The sequence below is a fragment of the Hemiscyllium ocellatum genome, chromosome 29 (assembly GCF_020745735.1).
Source record: "Hemiscyllium ocellatum isolate sHemOce1 chromosome 29, sHemOce1.pat.X.cur, whole genome shotgun sequence".
Classification (NCBI taxonomy): Eukaryota; Metazoa; Chordata; class Chondrichthyes; order Orectolobiformes; family Hemiscylliidae; genus Hemiscyllium; species Hemiscyllium ocellatum.
Genome location: NC_083429.1, coordinates 12,940,913 through 12,960,840, shown reverse-complemented (window position 1 = coordinate 12,960,840; position 19,928 = coordinate 12,940,913). Strand labels below are relative to the sequence as shown.

The following is a 19,928-nucleotide window of genomic DNA, read 5'->3' as shown; positions in this document are numbered from 1 at the left end:
GTAGGACAGCTGGAACCCTAAAACGATACAGCATCAACATCGACTTCACCAATTTCCAAATCTTCCCTCCCACAACCTTATGCCAGATCTAACCATTCAAATTAGCACAGCCCTCTTGAACTGTCTTAATTGTCCATTGTCCATCCCACCTATCCACTCGACCCTCTCCTCCAAAAAATCACTATCACTCCCACCTACATCTACCTGTCGCCCTCCCAGTGACCCTCCCACCAGTCCAGCTCCTACCCTCCCATTTATCTTTCAGCCCCCTTGTCCCCCTGCCACATTCGTGACGATGGGTTTATACCTGATATGTAGATTGTCCTGCTCTTCAGATGCTGCCTGATCTATTGTGCTTTTCTGGCACCTCACTTCTCAACTATTAGCGACTGAGCAAATCCCATATCTCAGCAAATTATAATTTATCGTCCTCCCTCGCACCCCCCACCCCAACTTCTGAGTAAACTTTATCCACAGAGGCGAATTCTTTATAGAGACCGGGCACTGACTCTGTACCTAGGCTGTGAACTCTCCTACAGCTCCTTGGAGACTTAGGGTTCTCTTTACCAGTTTCACTAATGCCACTGGCTTAGCCTCTTCTACCACGTCTTTTCCTAAAGTGCCTTCCTTCAACCCCCAGCGCAGTGTGTCCCAGCTTACTGCAGTGAAAGCTCCTTTTCCCAGTGCCTTTCTTAAACCATCGACACTGTAATGGTATGAGTTTCACTCCCTAATAGTGAGAACACAATAGGACTCTCACCTCCTTTCAACTCCCTTGGGCTTCTTTTTTCACCGATAGTAAACTACTGTGTTCTACTGTTCGCTTTGTAGTGTGTGATCTCGCCTTCTCCCAGTTTCTATTCTTCACAGGATGAAACTCCTCCCAGAAGCTAAATTTCATCTCATGCACCAATGCATATTTACCTGTCATTTCTGCCGCGCTTCCCACTTCTTGAACTTTCTATTCATTCACACGAATTTTTACCATCTCCGATAGTGAGTCTTCAAACTCCTCCAGCAGATTAATCTCCTGTCGAGCCTCACAGGTCTTAATTCATTTTTAAGGCCAGCACCCATCTATCAAAATGACTGTGTTTAATACTTTCAAACGCAACATACGCCTGACCTGGTTTCGTTTCTATATTTCTAAACCTCTGCCTATATACTTCTAGTACCAGTTCATAACCAAACAAAATAGCCAGATTGACATCTGCATAATCTCTTGACCCCTCACCTGCCAGTGCTGCAAATACCTCACTCCTGCGCCCACCAGTGTAGTCTGAACGAGCATGACACACAAGTTCACTGGACACGCCATCTGCTGAGCCATTTTGTTTTTCTAATGAAATAAAAACAGATATTGACATTTTTTCTCACCGAAATATGACAATGTATTATCATAGCTGTATATATCCCTTCGTCTCTATCCTGTTAATTTAACTCTCTTGTCTAATTCCCAACTACTGAATTTCAAATTCTCTCTCTCTTTTTCCTCTCTTTCTCTTTCCCTTTGTTCTCGCTCTGTTTCTGTCGCTTTTTTCACCTTCTAACTCCAGTTGCCATATTTGCAATTTAAGTTTTTTTCTAACTCAACTGCAGTTCGCTGTTTCTCTGACACACCAAAGTGCTTGACCATCTCCGTTCCAATTTCAGCTTTCCTTTTGTCCCTGGTTAAACCCAATTCCAACCTATTTGCTAATTCTAAAAATATTCCTTCCTCTGACTTTGTAAACTTCCTTGGCAAATTTGGGAACATCTTTAGTAAAGTTAAAAAACAATTCTTTCACTTTTACTTTCACCAACCACAAGTTAACAGAATTAAATGAATTTTCCCAACGGTTTTGTTTGAAGATCCAGGTCACTAATTGCAATGTGTTGGAATCTGTTGGACCTTTTGTACCGCAAATCTGTTCAGGTCTGTCCAAGTCCCCAGCAAGGCCCCAAACTGTTATGACATCAATATTGAACCCCTCTGTTAATTAAAACCACCCACCCATCAAAGCTCACCTCGCATCATCATTTGTTAAAACATGAGCGATAGAGAAATCCTAAATTCCACTAATTAACGAAAAGTCACAATTTATATGTATGCAAGTTAGCTCACTGAGCATGAATATTTGTTTTCAGACGTTTTGTCACCATGATTAGGTGACATCATCAGTGAGAGTCTCCGCTGAAGTGCTGGTGGTATGTCTCGCCTCTCTATTTATAGGTTTTTCTTTAAGGTGTGTGATGTCATTCCAGGTTTTTTATTACAAGAGAAGGTAGATAGGATCCAAACTGATGCATTTATTGATGGACTTCTGGTTAGAATGCCATTCCTCCGGGAACTTCCTTGCATGTCTTAGTATGTGCGTGTGTTGTTTCAGTCAAAGTGATGCCCTTCTCTGTCTGTATTATGGAATATAGTGATAGTGGGTCATGTCTTTGGTGGCCAGTTGGTGTTCATGTATCCTGCTCACGACAACAGGACCATTTCAATGGCAGAAAAATGATTTTGTATACTTTGTTTAATCAATGTGTGTGTGTGTGTGTGTGTGTGCGTGTGTGTGTGTGTGTGTGTGTGTGTGTGTGTGCAGATATTTTTCATATGTGTACAACATATTCTAAATGAACAACGGAGACACAGTTATTGAAAAATGATGCACATGATGTATAAAATGTATAAAACATTATTTGATGCTCATCTAATGTGATATGTTCCCCTTCTCGCAATGTTCCCTCCTTTTCTAGAATTCTCGACTCTAATTTTTCATTCTTATCAGGTTGTGCATTATACATTCTTTCTTCTGGTATCCCAACTTATTTCAGTTAATCCCCTTTCTACTGGCACTTCAATATATTGGCCTGTTGAGTTCTTTCCAAAGCTAGTGCCTGTCATATTATTGGAGATTAAAATTCTGGCATCAGACCCAGCATTTGAAGATATTACTCTGTTGTCCTTGCACTGTACAAAGAACCACAGCACACAGGAATTGCCAAAACATTGAGGGATGTGCATCTACTACTTTCAATAATCTAGTTACTCATTTTTCACATGTCCCCATCCATATCCTCTCTCTCGTTCTTTCTTTGTATCTAGTCAAGAAATTTACCAATTATTCTTTATGTCCCATCTCTCAAAACACATTATTTTGATTGATATCTATTGCTCTATTCTTGATGTAATGTGATTATAATTGAGCAATGTCACTACAAAGACATGAGGGAGGAGCTGGCTAAAGTTCATTGGAAGGGAAGCCGAGCAGGGAAGACCACGGATCTACAATGGCAGGAATTTGTTTTGGATAATTCGGAGGATATCAGAAATTCTCCAAAAGAAGATGAAATATACTCACGAGAGGACAAGACAGCCATGAGTGATAAGTCAACGAACCAAAAGAGAAAACATACAATGTGGTGAAGATGATTGGGAATCTAGGGAATTAATTGGCTCTGAAACTACATAAGGCTGGCATCACTGACACTGCAGAGCTCTTAATCATGGTCAGGGTGAAAAACAGAGGGAAACACATTCACTTTAAACAGAGAAGATGGTATTACTCAAGGAAAAAGATTCCGATGAATTAAACAATTGAATAAAATCAGTTAAATATTTTTACGGAATGTGTGAGATTGGAACCATGACCTCAGCAGAATGAAAATATGAAAATGCAAGTATTTCCACATCAGAAACTAGATTAGGTCACTGAGTACAGGGCTGATGGGTGAAAGAGTCTCGATGCGAACTAGGGGACAGGCAGCAGAATTGCATTGCAGCTATTGCAGCTCAAAACTGCGTATTCATGTTGTGCTGTAGAACACAGCAGCAGGAGAAGCAGAACACCATTCAACTACCACCTGTAATATCTTACCCAGGGATAATCTCCTCAGTCTGCCATTACAATCAACACGATCTATTTTTAACAATGACTGTGGGTGAAGATGTCAGGATCAGAACCACGTGAACCTAAACCTGCTTTTCGCATCAGAGAGCGGCGGGAACCGGGCGAAAGTGAAGTCGGAGCGCAAAGCCGGTTGGGAAGGTAAGTGATTGTTATTTAAGAGCTTATCTCGATGCCAACGGTCTTTCGCATCAGAGAGAGGGGGGAGCTGGGCAGAAGTGAAGTTGGTGCGCAAAGCTGTTCGGGAAGGTAAGTGATTGTTATTTGAGTGGAAGTGATTACGCCACAGTTGAAGAGGGTGAAGACGTGACTGCCAAGCTGTGCTTTATGTGGGAGGTCAACGACTCTGGTGTGTCTGGCTCGTATAAGTGTGGAAAGTGTGTGCACGTTCAGCTACTGACAGAGCCATATTGCAGCACTGATGAAAGAACTCGAGGACCTTAGGCTCATCTGAGAGAACGAGACCTTTCTGGACAAGACCTTCAGCGTGGTAATTACGCCAATTGTACCAGAAGAGAGCAGATGATGAGCGAGGCAGAGAGGAGACGGGCGCAAGAGACCCCGGGGGAAGTATCTGTCAGGAACAAGTTTAATCCTTTAGAAACAGTAGAGACAGATGACAGTGCCAGTCCGCGAGGCTGCCAGGTCCGTCAATCAAAAGTTGGGGTGGATACAGAGCGGAAGAGTCGGACATCGCACAGAGCCTGTGGTAATAGAGACCTCCACAGTGAGAGGAACTGACCGGGGTTTTTGTGGCAGCAGACGGGACTTAAGCTTGGTGTGTTCCTTTCTGGTGCCAGGGTTAAAGACATCACAAACAGAGTGCAGGAAATCCTCAAGGACGAAGGTGAAGAGCCAGAGTTGGTGGTACATTTCGGCACAAATGATGTCGGGAAGAAGAAGAGGAACATATTACGGCGGGACTTCGGAGAACGAGGAAGAAGGCTGAAAAGCAGGACGTCCAGGTTGGTTATCTCCGGTTTGCTTCCCGTTCCTCGGGCTGGTGAGGGCAGAAACAGGGAGATAATGGACTTGAACGTGTGGCTGGGGAACTTGTGCAGGAAGCAAGGATTTAAATTCTTGGATCACTGAGGTACGTTTTGTGGTAAGCATAAATTCTACAAGAGAGACAGTTTGCACCTTAATAGGTTATGGACCAACATTTTGGCAGGCAGGTTTGCTACTGCAACACAGTTACGTCTAAACTAAGTCGCGGGGAAAGGGGACAAACTGGATGTTTAAGAAGGAAATTGTAGGGAACGTTAGAAGAAGGGAAATCAAGAAAGACAACTGTATCAATGAGACAGAAAACTCAGAAAGGGATCATGCTGATGTAAGGTTGAGTGAAATAGGAGTTGATGGAAAGGGTGAGGGCAGTAACAAATTTAAAATACTATATATGAATGCACGAAGCATTAGAAATAAGATGGGTGAGCTTGAGGCTCTTTTGGAAATTGGCAGATGCGATATTGTGGGGATAACTGAGACGTGGCTTCAAGTGGACAGGGCCTGGGAAATGAATATTCAAGGCTACACGTGCTATCGTAAGGACAGACTGACGGGCAGATGGGGTGGGGTGGCCATGTAGGTAAGGGATGATATTCAGCCCCTTGCGAGGGGGGACCTAGAATCAGGGGATGTAGAGTCAGTGTGGATAGAGCTGAGAAATACTAAGGGCAAAAAGACCCTCTTGGGAGTTATTCCAGGCCCCCAAACAGGAGTCTGGATGTCAGATGTAAGTTAAATCAGGAGCTGAAATTGGCCTTTCACAAAGATGTTACTACAGTTGTTATGGGGATTTCAACATGAAGGTAGACTGGAAGAATCAGGATGGTATTGGACCTCAAGAAAGAGACTTTGTGGAGTGCCTCAGAGATGGATTCTTAGAACAACTGGTGCTGGAGCCGACCTGGGAGAAGGCAATTCTGGATCTGGTATTGTGCAACGAACCAGAATTGGTCAGGGACCTCGAAGTGAAGGAGCCATTGGGAAGTAGTGACCATAATACAATAAGCTTCAATCTGCAATTTGACGGGGGAGAGGGCACAATCAGAAGTGACAATTTTTCAATTGAATAAAGGGAACTATGGAGCTATGAGGGAGGAGCTGGCCAAAGTTCAATGGTGCAATATTTTAGCAGGGATGACAGTGGAGGAACAACGGATGATATTTCTGTGTATAATGCAGAAGTTGCAGGATCCTTTCATTCCAAAAAGGAAGAAAGATCGTAGAGGAGGCATGGGTGGCCATGGCTGACGAGGGAAGTTAAGAATCATATAAAGTTATAAGAGAAAAATTATAACATAGTAAAGATGAGTGGGAAAACGGAGGACTGGAAAGCTTTTAAAGAACAACAGAGGATTACTAAGAAGGAAATATGCAGAGAAAAAATGGTAAGGTAAACTGGGCAATAATATAAAGGAGGATAATAAAAGTTTTTTTAGATATGTGAAAGGCAAAAAAATGGTTAAGACTGAAATTGGGCCCTTGAAGACAGAAACAGGAGAATATATTATGGGGAACAAAGAAATGGCAGAAGAATTGAGTTGGTACTTCAAATCTGTGTTCACTGGGGAAGACACAAGCAATCTCCCTGGGGTAACATTGGCTGAACGACCTGAACTGATCGGAATTTATATTTGCCAGGAATTAGTGCTGGAAAGACTGTTAAGTCTGAAGATTGATAAGTCCCCGAGGCCTGATGGTCTACATCCCAGGACACTGAAGGAGGTGCCTAGAGAAATCGTGGATGTGTTTGTGATTATTTCTAGAGTTCGATAGATTTGGAATCAGTTCCTGCGGATTGGAGGGTGGCTAATGTTATATCACTCTTTAAGAAAGGTGGGAGAGAGAAAGCAGGAAATTATAGACCAGTTAGTCTGACCTCAGTGGTGGGAAATATGCTGAAGTCTATTATACAGGATGAAATTATGACACATCTGGATAAAGTAACAGGATAGGTCAGAGTCAGCATGGATTCATAAAGGGAAAATCATGCTTGACTAATCTTCTGGAAGTTTTTGAGGATGTAACTCTGACGATGGACGAGGGAGAACTAGTAGATGTAGTGTACCTGGACTTTCAGAAAGGTTTTGATAAAGTCCCACATAGGAGGTTAGTGAGCAAAATTAGGGCGCACAGTATTGGGGGCAAAGTACTAACTTGGATTGAAAGTTAGTTGGCTGATAGGAAACAAAGAATAGTGATAACCGGCTCCATTTTGGAATGGCAGGCAGTGACCAGTGGGGTAAGATGGTATTAGTAATAACATTAGCACATTTGCTGATGATACTAAGCTGGGTGGCAGGGTGAAATGTTATGAGGATTTTAGGAGATTACAGGGAGACCTGGACAAGTTAGGTGAGTGGTCAGACGCATGGCAGATGCAGTTTAATGTGGATAAAAGTATGGTTATCCACTTTGGTGGCAAGAACAGGAAGGCAGATTCCTACCTAAATGAAATCAATTAGGTGAAGGGGCAGTACAGAAAGATCTGAATGTTCTTGTACGCCAGTCAATGAAGATAAGCATGCAGGTACAGCAGGTGGTGAAGAAGGCTAATAGTATGTTTGCCTTCATAACAATAGCATGCTCGCCTTCACAACATTGAGTATAGGAGCAAAGAGGTTCTTCTGCAGCTGTACAGGGCCCTGGTGAGACCGCACCTGGAGTACTGTGTGCAATTCTGGTCTCCACATTTGAGGAAAGACATTCTGGCTATTGAGGGAGTGCAGCGTAGGTTCATGAGGTCAATTCCTGGAATGGCGGGATTACCTTACACTGAAAGACTGAAGCGACTGGGCTTGTACACCCTTGAGTTTAGAAGATTGAGAGGGGATATGATTGAGACATACAAGATCATTAAAAGATTGGACACTCTGGAGGCAGGAAACATGTCTCTGCTGATGGTTGAGTGCCGAACCAGAGGACACAGCTTAAAAATATTGGGTAGACCAGTTAGGACAGAGATGATGAGAAATTTCTTCACCCAGAGAGTGGTGGCTGTGTGGAATGCTCTGCCCCAGAGGGCAGTGGAGGCCAAGTCTCTGGATTCATTTAAGAAAGATCCCTGGTGGTATCCCTGGTGGTCTAGTGGTTAGGATTCAGCGCTTTCACCGCTGCGGCCCGGGTTCGATTCCCGGTCAGGGAAACAAGATTCTTTGGCTACCCATTCGCCTGAAATGCGCTGTTCACTTACTTATTGGGCGGCACGGTGGTGCAGTGGTTAGCACTGTTGCCTCACAGCACCAGAGACCCGGGTTCAATTCCCGCCTCAGGCGACTGTGCAAACTCCACACAGTCATTCTCCCTCTATTTGTGTGGGTCTCCTTCGGGTGCTCCGGTTTCCTCCCACAGTCCAAAAATGTGCAGGTTAGGTGAATTGGCCATGCTAAATTGCCCGCAGTGTTAGGTGAAGGGGTAAAATGTAGGGGAATGGGTCTGGGTGGGTGCGGTTCGGCAGGTCGGTGTGGACTTGTTGGGCCGAAGGGCCTGTTTCCACACTGCAAGTTTTGTGGGCGGCACGGTGGCACAGTGGTTAGCACTGCTGCCTCACAGCACCTGAGACCCGGGTTCAATTCCCGACTCAGGTGACTGACTGTGTGGAGTTTGCACGTTCTCCCCGTGTCTGCGTGGGTTTCCTCCGGGTGCTCCGGTTTCCTCCCACAGTCCAAAGATGTGCGGGTCAGGTGAATTGGCCATGCTAAATTGCCCGTAGTGTTAGGTAAGGGGTAAATGTAGGGGTATGGGTGGGTTTCGCTTCGGCGGGTCGGTGTGGACTTGTTGGGCCGAAGGGCCTGTTTCCACACTGTAAGTCTAATCTAAGTCTAATCTAAAAAAAGAGTTGAATAGAGCTCTCAAGGATTGTGGAATCAAGGGTTATGGAGACAAGGCAGGAACAAGATACTGATTAAGGATGATCAGCCATAATCATATTGAATGGTGGTGCAGGCTCGAAGGGCAGAATGGCCTACTCCCGCACCTATTGTCTATTGTCTATTGATGCTAACCCATTTAATGTTACCGCACTTGAGCAACCGATCTGATCAAAGCTCCGCAGTCCTGCCACATTCAGTAATAAATGGTGATGGAGATTAAACAAATGACTGGATGAAAGCGATCCACAAACATCCCCATCCTAGATAATGGAACAGACCTTCACATCGGCGTAAAAGACAAGGATGTAGTATCTGCATCATCCTTAGACAGAAGTGTTGAGTCGATGATCCACCTCACTCTCGCCATGATGCCTACAGAATCACAGATGCCAGTCTTTAATCAATCTGACTCGCTGCCCGTGACATGAAGAAACAGCTGAACACAGTAGATACGAAAAAGGCCATGGGCCCTGACCCCCGAAATAGGACTGAAGACTTGTGCTGCACAACAAGCCGTGTCCCTGGGGAAGCTGTTTCATTCCAACTGTAACTCTGACATCTCCCTGGCAATGTGGAAAATTACTCACCTATGTTTGGTCCCCTAAGAGGGGAATAATTACAATCTGACAAATTACCACTCCCTCGGGACAGTCACGATAGTCAAGTTGGTGGGAGTTCTTTTTGACAGAGCTGTCAAGCTGCACAGAAATAACCAGCTCAGTGTTGTCTCTGATAGGTCCCCATGTAGAGATGGGCTGTTGTGGAAATGTCATTGGATTACTAATCCAGACCAGGCTAATGGTATGGCAGCGGGTGGAAGTTTAAAAGAATTAATAAAATATTAAGATGCAAAATCTGGTGTCAGTAATACGACCTTGAAGCCAATATCGATTGTAAACACGAATTTGCTTCCCCAATGGACTTTCAGGAAGCGAATCTCCCGTACTTTCCTGGTCTGTCCGAAACGTGACTCCAGACACACAGATATACAATCAACGTTTCAATGGTCTCTGAGTCGGACAAGCAAGATAATCTATTGTTTCAAACTGCTCCGAGGTCTTGAAGGATAAAACCAGACAGAACACCCGGCACCAGCCTCGGTATCGGAAAAGGGAACGGTGAACACAATGCTATTGATCCTACAGAGATCTCCTTCCTAACATCTGAAAGATGGTGACACCTTTCCCACAGACTGCACAGAAACATCGGTAAAGGAGGAGGTTGTAAAGCACATTGAGCCTCACGCATTCTAGTTCATGTTCAAACATCTCCTCAATGCACTTATCCCACACTACGAATATATCCATTGACATGAGTAACCTTGGAGAGCTATAAAATAGGAAATACAGTACTCCATTTGGTCCATCAAGGTTGCTCCCCAATTCAATATAATGATGGCTGGCCCTTTATTTCCACACCGTACTCCTGCCCTCCCACCATCCCTTTACTGTCTCTAAATCCTTATTTATATTCAGTATCTTTGCTTCCAGGTGTGAGCGAATTCCCCAGGGTCACCAGTGTCTGAGTGCAGACATTTATTCTCATCTCAATGCAGAGTGTCCTGCCTGTATCTAATATTGTGGCCCCTTGTTTTAGACATACCAGCCAGGGGAATTATCATCCCTGCTTCCAATCTGTCTCACCCTGTCAGAGTGTTATATATGTTACTGAAATCTCCACTTATTTTCCTAAAGCCCATGGAATACAGGCCCAGTTGCCCCAAACCCTGCTCCCACAACAAGCCTGTCATCCCAGAGATCAGTCTGGTCATCCTTCACTGCTCTCCCTCAATGTCGGGTTTGTCCTTTATTAGGTAAGGAGACCAAAACTGCACACAATGCTGCGCAATGTTCGAGATGGGGTCCCAACAAGGCCCTGTACAGCTGCAGTAAGAAACCCTTATTCCTGGACTCAAATCCTCCTGAAATGAAGGTCAATGCACCAGTTACCTTCCTATCTAATTTCTGTTCCTGCTATATTGTTTTCAGTAACTGGTGTACAGGGAAATCCACATCCTTTTCAATGTTACAACTCCCCCCTTGGAGGGTCTATGTACACTGGGCAGCGTGATAATGCCATTCCCAGTATTGACCTCTGGGTTGAGACCTCACTGCGCTGCAGGGACCTCGGAGGGCTGTTCAAAAGGAAACAACAAAAAGGAGCATATATCGCTTTGTAGATCAACATGGTTCAAACATAGACTGCCAATCTCTTGTTCCCACGAAAGGGCACACCGTCACCTCTACCCACCTTGCTCTCCATGTGCCACGTATTTACCCATTCACTCCACTTGTCTCAGTCACCTTGGAGCTTTTTTGCAACCTCTTCGCCCACTCACAATCACACATCCTTTAGTGCTGTCAACAGGCTGAGATTTGATTCACGCAACCAAATGTTTAATGGGTATTATGAACAACTGGGGATCGAGCACCGATCCCTGCGATACCTCAGCAACCTTCCTCTGTTAATTTTATATTTCTGATTTATTTATTTCGAGAATCTGGGTGTCACTGACTGGGCCAGCATTTATTGCCTGTCCCTAGTTGCCCTTGAGTAGGTGGTGATGAGCTGCCTTGTTGAATTGCTGCAGTCCACCTGTCCCACAATGCCATTTGGGAGGGAATCCCAGGATTCAGACCCGGTGACAGTGAAGGGACGGTGATATATTTCCAAATCAGGATGGTGAATGGCTTGGAGGGGAACTTGAAGATGGTGGTGTTCCCATACATCTGCTGCCCTTGTCCTTCTGGATAGACGTGATCGTGAGTTGGGAAGATGTTGTCTGAGGATCTTTGGTGAATCATTTCAGTGCAGTTTGTAGATAGTAAAGCACTGCTGCTGCTGAGCGTTGATGGTGGAGTATTGTGGATGAAACGACACTCAAACTGGCTGCTTTGTCCTGGAAGTTATCAAGCTTCTTGAGTATTGTTGGGTCTGCAATCATCCAGAAAAATGGGGTGTATTCTATCACACTTCTGACCTATGCATTGTAGATAATGGACAGGCTTTTGAAAGTCAGGATGTGTGTTACTCGCCGCAGTATTCCCGGCTTCTCACCTGCTCTTGTAGTTATTGCGTTTATGTGGCGAGTCCAGTGAGTTTATGAGCAACGATTAACCCCCACAGGATTTTGATACTGGGGGATACAGTGATGGTAACACCATTGAATGCCAAGGGTCAGCGATTAGATTGTATTTTAGTGGTGATGGTCACGGTCTGGCATTTGTGTGGCATCAATATTACTTGCCACGTGTCAGCCTGGATACTGTCCAGAAATTGTCGCATTTGGATATGGCCTGTTTCAGTATCTGAGGAGCCACAAATGCTGGTGAATATTGTGCAATCATTGGCGAACAACCCGACTTCTGACTTTATAATAGAGGGAAGGTCATTGATGAATCAGCCCTGAAGATATTTGGGCCTAGGCCACTGCCCGAGGGGTTCCTACAGACTTGTCCTAGAGCTGAGTTGACTGATCTTTATCAACCATGACCATCTTTCTCCGTGTCAGGTATGATTCTAATCAGTTCGGAGTTTGCCCCAATACCTACTGATTCCAGTTTTGCTAAGGCCCCTTCATGCCACACTTGGTCGAAGGCAGCCTTGTTTTAAAGGGCAATAACTCTCACCCCACCTCTGGAATTCAGCTCTTTTGTCCATGTCTGAACCAAGGTAATGAGATCAGGAGCTGAGTGACCCTGGTGGAGCTCAAACTGGGCGTCATTGACCAGGTTATATCTGAGCATGTGCTGCTTGAAAGCACTGACACTTTCCATCACTTTACTGCTGATCGAGACTGGACTGATGGGGTGGTAATTGGCCGGATTGCATTTGTTCTACTTCTACGTATAGAGATACTTGGACAATTTTCCACATAATCGGGTAAATGTCATTGTCCTAACAGTATTGGAACTGCTTTGGTAGGGCAGTGACAAGTTCTGGAACACACGTTTTCATTACTATTGCCAGAATGTTGTCAGCATGTGTGCCTTTTGGAGTATCCAGTGTCTCCAACTGAATCTGGACATCACGTGGGGTGAATCGAATTGACTGATGAGTGTTTACTGAATCGCGGAGGACCACTGGAGGGGCTGAGATGGATCATCCACTCGGTATTTCTGACTGAAAATTGTTGCGAGTGCGTCAGCCTTATCGTATACACTGAAGTGTTGGACTCTTCCATCATGGAGGAAGGGGTTATTTGTGGAATCTCTTCCTCCAGTGAATTGTTTAATTGTCCCCAGCTTTTCTCGACTAGATGTGGAAGGACTGCAGAACTTAGATCTGATCCGTTGCTTGTGGGATCACTAAGCTCTGTCTATCACTTACTGCTTATGTTGTTTGGTGCACACGTTGTCCTGTTTGGTAGCTTCACCAGGCTGACATCTCATTGTCAAGTGTGCCAAGTGCTGTTCCTGCCCTCCTGCATTCTCCATTAAACCAAGGTTGATCCTCTGGCTTGATGGTAATTGTTGTGAGGGGATATGTCAGGCCATGAGGGTTTGCAGGAGTACAATTCTGCTGCTATTGCTGACCCAAAATACTTATCGAAACCCAAACTTGAGTTGCTAGATCTGTTCGAAGTCTGTCTTATTTAGCACATGGATAGTTCCACTCAAAATGATGGAGGTTATTCTCAATGTGAAGGTGTGACTTCGTCTCCACAATGACTATGAGGTCACTCTTACCAATATTGTCATGGACAGATACTTCTGAAATTGGCAGAATAGTAAGGATGTGGCCAAGTATGTATTTTCGCTTAGTTGGTTCCTTCTCCGGCTGCCACAGACCCAGTCTAGCTGTTACATCCTTTAGGATCCGACCAGCTCAATTAGTAATGCTGCTGCAGAGCCACTCTTTTTGGTGGACATTGAGATCGCCCACCCAGAGTTCATTTTGCGTCCTTACCAAGGTCAGTGTTTCCTCCATGTGTTGGTCAGCATGGAGGTGTACTGATTCATCAGTTGAGAGAGGCTGGTACATGATAATCAGCAGGAGGTTTCCTTTCCCATGCGTAAACTAACACCGTGAGACTTCATGGGATACAGAGTCACTATTGAGGATTTCCATAGCAATTCCCTTCCAACTGTATCCCACTGTGCCACCATTTCTGCTGTGTCTGTCCTGCCGGTGAGACAAGAGATATCCGGGGAAGGTGATGGGGTGTCTGGGACATAATCATACTCACAGAATCATACCTTGCAGACAATGTCAGGCTGTTGCTTGACGAGTCTATTTATTTCTATTCTCTGTTTCCTTCCAGCTGTCCCATTCCAGAAACATTCTATTAGCCCCAATCCACTAAGATTTAATTTTGCAAACTAGGCTTGGCGCTTTACCATAGTTTTTCTGAAAATCCAAATGTATTACCTCCGTTGCTTCTCTTTCATTTGTCTCCCAGTCTGTTTTTCAATCATAATTCCCATTTCATAAATCTATGTTAATATTGTCTATGACCATTATTTTCAGTCCTATTAATTTCTCCTAAACCATTTACTTACTATGTTCTATAATGCATGTACTATATCCTTTCTCCACACCAGACTTGGTTTTACTAGTATTGTTAAAATGTTCTGTGAAGACAGAACTGAAGTAGTGATTTAATAGTTCTGCCATTTCCTTGCTCCCCATTGCCCATTCTCTGGTTTCAGATTGTAAGGAAGCTGCACTTATTTTATCATACTTCTCACACTGACATGATTTAATAAGCTATTAAAGTTTACTCTTATAACCCTTGTGAATATACTCTTCAGAAACCGATCAACTTCTGCTGCTCAATAATTGACCTTCCACACCATACACTCACAAGACTATAGACTCTGTGCAAACAGAAATACAGCACGACCTATATTGGTCCCAGTTTCCAACACCAGACCCATAGCCTGGAATGCTATGACACTTCTAAGTGCTCGTCCAAGCACTTTTTAACGGTTATGGGGCTACTCACGAAAACTCCCCTCTCAGCAAGTGCATTCCAGACGCCAACACATTCTGGGTGAAAAAAAATTAAATCCTCTCTGTACCGCAAACTCTTCACTTTAAGAGTGTCCTCCCTTGTTCTTGACACTTTAACTGCAATCACCTTATGAAACTCAAGATCACAGGCTGAGTTTCCCCATCAGACCATCTTGCCATTGCAGGGATTAATCTGGATACTACCGTTTGCAGTTCATCTGTAGTCATTCTATTCCATTTTGGATTGGAACTCCAAACAGTACACAATACTTTAAGTTTAGTCTCACCAGCACTCTATGCAACTGGTACACGACATCTTTTACATTGCAATTATATTCACATGAATATAAACCTATTTTTAAGTGTCCTATTTGCATATATTCTTCCCAATACCTCGCACTTTAATTTTTCTTATGAGCTTACTGTGTGAGTTCTTTAAAAGGTTGCTCCTGAAAACCCAACTATACGTTATCCATTGCTTCTTCATTGTCTATGTCTACAAGAATCATCTTCAAACCATCCCAAAAAATGTTTGCCACTTATGGCTTTCTTTTAATCGATGCGTTATCATACTTCCCAGTTTTGCCATTCTTCTACATATCTAGCAGCACGTTCTTTGTAATTGAGTCCAACAGACACCCGACTGCGGATGACAGGTTACCGATCTGCAGTTCACTGCTTTCCATCTTCATCCCTTCTTAAACTGTCAGATAATATTTATAACTTTCACGTATTTCAGATTGGCTAAATGCCGTTCAGTAATGTGTAGGAAAATAACATGAAAATCCGCAATACAATCATTATGTCTATTGCTGCTTCATCTGAAATTCTTGTATGAACTACATCTGATCTGTCAGATTTATCAATACTCAATCCAGCTGTCTTTTCAAAGACGACCTCATCACTGATAAGAATGATCTTAGACTTTACTTATACAAATCCCATGGTCTCTTGGTATTTCTGGGAGAATTTCTGGATATTCTTCCTTGAAGATGGACACAAAAATAACTGTTTCTTTTCCCTGTGATTTCTCTGTTCTCTACAATAAATGATCCTGTCTGCACACTCACTGTCCCACATTTGAACTTGTTTTTGTTTTTTTTCATGCATTGATAGAAGCTTTTTAGCAGTCTTTATGTTTTTCTTTTGTTTGCATGGTTTACATTTTTGATTTTCTTCTCAGTTTCTTGGTCATCCTTTACTAGGCCTTACATTTCTCTCAATCCACTGGCTTACTACAACACTTGGCATTTTTCTAAGCTGCCTCCTTTGGTCTAATAAGTAGATGAAGGTGGGACTGATGGGATGGAAGGTGGACACATAGGAATGCTCAAAAGGGCAGTGCTAAGTTTGATGTTTGGACTGGGATAAGGCAGAAGATGAGCCTTTCTTCCTCCATGATACTGGTGGTTAGGGAGTGGAAATGGAGCAGGCCCAGAACCCTCATGTCCTTGACAGAGTGGAAAGGGGAGTTAAAGTGTTCAGCCTCAAGACTGTGTAGAGTTGGTCAATGTGGCTGTCCCAGTGATGTTCTCTGAAAGGATCCACAAGTTGACGTCCTGTCTCGCCAATGAAGAGAAGACCACATTGTGTGTAATGGGTGCAGTCGATGAGGCATTCTGTCTCCGTTCATCACCTTTCACTATCAGCCCCACTTTCATGTACCTATTACATTCCCAGCTACTTCTCCCCTGCCACACTCCCTTCTCATTTATCTCTCAGCCCCCTTGTTCCACAAGCCTCATTCCTGATGATGGGCTTATTCCCAAAACATCGATTCTCCAGCTCCTAGTATGCTGCCTGACTGTGCTCTTCCAGCACCACACACTTTGACTCTGATCTTCAGCATCTGCAGTCCCCACTTCCTCCTCACACATTCATGGCTTGCATGACTCAGATTTATAATGGCTATTTCAAATAAAACAAAAATTGCTGTGTACTCAAACATCATAAAAGAAAACAAATACATTGTGGTCATTGGTCCCAAAACGTCCTTTACAGCAAAGGTTTCAATTAGTTCTTCTGATCATCCAACACCAATTCCTAAATAACCTGATCCCGAGCTCGGTGCTCGACATAATGTTAATACAAGCTATCTCAGACAGATTATGAAATCCATTTTCCCAGCATCAGCATTCAGTTGGGTTAACACAGCTTAGATGTAATTTAAACAACACATTATTACTGCAGTAGCCACAGATGTGTATATTTCACTTTCCTGTTTTATAACATACCCAGCGTTTATATTGCAACTTTCACTTTGATAGAAAACTCTCATCAATGTTTGCTCTCCTTGCTGTTTCTGAGTTCCACCTTATTAGATTCTGTAGAATCTGAGCGATGTGATCTCTGGGTAAATTAATGTTCATAATCATCTCGCCACATCATTTCTGGTCTCCGTCAGACCTTCTGTTATTCTGTGGAGTAGAGAAGGACAATGATCTTTTAACAACACTGTGCATTTCCCCTGAGATTGCTGTACCCTCGTTGGGAACCATACAGCAAGCTGATAAAGTGTTGCGGCTGCTGTACAGGGTCTTAGTGAGATCACATCTGGAGTAGTGTGTACAGATTTAATCTCTTCACTGAGGAAAGGATATTGTTACATTGGAATAGATGGTTCCCTCAACTGATCCCTGTAATGAAGGTGTTAACCTATAAGGAAAGGATGATCAGGTTGAGTTTAGAAGAATGAAAGATGATCATATTTTTACATTGAACACCGGGAGGGGTCAGTAATAGAAGCCAATTAAACAACAAATGGAGGAAGCCATTCCATTTCTCCAGCTTGATACACAGGAACAGCAGAAGGGTATTCACCCCTTTTACCGTTTTACAACAGGACAGGACAAGGATATACAGCCCTGGAGCCTGATATAAGGTTACAGGAGGAGGCCAATCAGACCCTTGATTCAAAACACTGGACCCAGAGTAGGCCATGCTGCACCATTATCCTGTTACACAGCAACAGGATCAGTCCATTCAGCCTCATCAAGTCTGTAACACGGAAACTGGAAGAGGCCACACAGTGACTGGAGATTTGGAAAACAGGAGGTCATTCAGCCCCTTAGATCTATTGTAGGGGAATTGGACAAGGATAAAAAGTATCTGAGACTTTTTTGAATGAGAAAGTTGGAGGTAATTCAGACACGTGTCTGTTGTAAGAGAAGTTAAGACCAATCACTCCCTCAGTTCCATCTCAGGGATGCATGAGGAGATCATTCAGTATTTCCAGCCTATGGTGGAAGAATATGAGAAAATCCATCATCCCCTCAAAATGTTACACAGCAACAGGAAGATTCCATAATCCCCCAACCCTCTAACACATCAACAGGAGGAGATCATTCAGGCCATATATTTGAGAATATAGGAAACCCAGAAAGACGTCAGTCCATCGAGTTTGTACACCAGCAGGATGATGAATCCATTCAGCCACACATGCCTCTTACACAGCAATTGGAGCATATCCCTTAAAATCGTGTGCCAGTTAAACAAGAATTCAAAGAAAGTATAAATGTTTTTAAAATGGAAGAACTTATAACGATATACATTAGGGAGTAAAACGTAACGATAAAACTATTGTAATTTAAGGCAAATTATTAGAATCCATTGTTAGGACATTTGCAAAGGTAAACCACAATCCATCACGGTTTTCCGAAGGATAAACCGAGTATGAATTGTTTGCTTGAATTACTTAAGGATGTGACAAACAAGGTAGATAGTAGGATTCCTGGAGATGGAATTTATCTGGTCTTCCTGCAGGCATTGGATATGTCGCTTCTCCAAAGAGAAAATGGTCAGATCAGACAACATGGGTTTAGGAATAATTTACTGGCTTGGATGGAGGATTGGTTAACCAATAAAATGCAGTCAGATGGAATAAATGTGTCATTTTCTTCTGGTAAATGCAACTTATGGGGTGCCATAGATTTCAGTACTCATGCCTCAACTATGTGAGTTTGATATTATTACTCGGTTGACAGGATGGAAAATGCTATTTTCAGAGGACACTAATATTGGTTCGAAATTATTTCAGAATGAAGATGGAAGAGATATAAAAATCAATATGGATAGATTGATCAAATGGGCCAAAATCTGGCAATGAAAATTAAGTTGGAAAAATATGGGTTATTCAAGTTGGCCAGCCTAATAGAAAGACAAACTATTATCTCAAGCACAGAAACTTTAAAGTGCTTTAGAGCAGAAGGATACGGATGTCCGCTTGCATATCACAGAAAACTTGTATGTGGGTACTGCAAGTAATGAGAAATGCAAACATAATCTCAGTGTTTATTTGGAAAATGACAAAGTAGAAAGGTAGAGTGTGTTACTGTAGCTATGCAAAACATTCATGAGCTGCAACTGGAGTATATTTGGCTGTGCTGACTTGTGGAAGGATGCATTTGCGTTTGAGGCAATTCATAAGAGGTTCATTAGATTGATTCAGAGATGAAACATTTGTCGAATGAAGAGAAATTAAGCAGTTCAGGCCTATATTATCAAGTTTATAAAAATGAAAGGAGGATATCATTGAGGTCTGTAATATATTAAGAGTAATTGAAAGTGTAGATGTGGACTGGATATTTTTTTCATGTGGGGCAATCTACAGCAAGAGAGCAGAGTTTTAAGATGGAGAGATGGCAGGAAAGTGGAACAGAGGCCGCAATCACATCAGCCATGCTTGTATTCAATGGCGGAGCAGATATGACATCAACCATGATTGTATTCAATGGTGGAGCAGATGTGATATCAGACATGTTTGTATTCAATGGTGGAGCAGAGATGACATCAACCATGATTGTATTCAATGGCGGAGCAGAGATGACATCAGCCATGATTGCATTCAATGGCAGAGCAGAGATGACATCAGCCATGATTGTATTCAATGGCGGAGCAGCCGACCACCAATGGGTTCTCAACTAATTGCAATCTATATCAATGATCAGTGGGATGGAATAGATGTACTGATACTGAGTTTGGTGATGTCGCTGTGATAAGGAAGAGATTACATTATCAAGAGAGGGTGGAGAGTCTGCAAATATATACAGAGTGGTAAAAGCAATGGATAATCATTTGGCAGGTGGAATACAACATGATATACCCTGTCATTTCACTTACAGGAATAACGGAAAGCAGTATGCTACCGAAATGGAGAGGGATTACAGGACTTAATGATACTGCGTATTGGGGGGTTCAGACCCGTTCAGACAGG

The 19,928-nt window shown here is 43.2% G+C and overlaps 1 non-coding gene across 1 annotated transcript; it reads left to right on the top strand.

Annotated features, from left to right (window-relative positions):
• The first annotated feature begins 7,962 nt into the window (after positions 1–7,962).
• trnae-uuc (transfer RNA glutamic acid (anticodon UUC)) lies at positions 7,963–8,034 on the top strand. Its single transcript has one exon. It is a non-coding gene; the product is annotated as a tRNA-Glu (tRNA).
• The last annotated feature ends 11,894 nt before the right edge of the window (positions 8,035–19,928 follow it).